This window comes from Hipposideros armiger, unplaced genomic scaffold, assembly GCF_001890085.2.
Source record: "Hipposideros armiger isolate ML-2016 unplaced genomic scaffold, ASM189008v1 scaffold_232, whole genome shotgun sequence".
NCBI lineage: Eukaryota > Metazoa > Chordata > Mammalia > Chiroptera > Hipposideridae > Hipposideros > Hipposideros armiger.
Genome location: NW_017731582.1, coordinates 1,553,329 through 1,554,063, shown reverse-complemented (window position 1 = coordinate 1,554,063; position 735 = coordinate 1,553,329).

Sequence of the window (735 nt, the reverse complement as noted above, 5' to 3'; positions counted from 1 at the left end):
TTTTGCTTAAAAATAACCTCATGCTCCCTCCTGATGCTGAGACCCAAGTGTCCAGCTAAGCCTCAGTGGATCTGTTTTGTTCTTTGGCTGACAATCTCCAATACCCTGCACCCTCAACTTTCCTGTGGGGTGCAGGTGGGGGCTCGAGGTGAGTGCAATGACACCCGAGCCCACCCAAAGCCCCTACGAGTAAGGATCAGCTGTTCTTTGCTGAGCGCCTGCCATGGGCCAGGTTGTTTGCTAGAGCTTTTTGTACATATTTGATTTACTCCACCTTTCCGCTTATTATTATCCCCATTTTGCTGAGAGGTCTCCAGAAACCAAAGCTCCCTGTTCTTCAGCACACGTGCTTTCGGAGCAGATTTTAAAACCCTTTTCAGTGCCGCGTTTCTTCTGTGTTGACAAGAGCATTCTCATCTTTGTGCACTTTTTGGAACGTGGCCTCACTTTTGTGAGGTTTGCAGTTCAGTCCTTCTTCAGGCAACAGACACGGAAGGGAAGCCCCTGAGGGGGTGAAGGGGAAGCCCAAGGATTCCCCGCGATGGAGCTGGGGGGGCTGGGCTGTGTCCCCCATGTGTCCCAGCACAGCCTGGAAGCGGCATCTCATACAGACTTGACAGGGACCCCAAGAGTGCCCTCATGGCACTTGAGCCTCTAGGCTAGTGGACTCCCAGTTCTTGGTCCTCAGTTTTCAGTTCAAGGCATTTCCTGAGGGGCCTTGGAAGAAAAACCAAC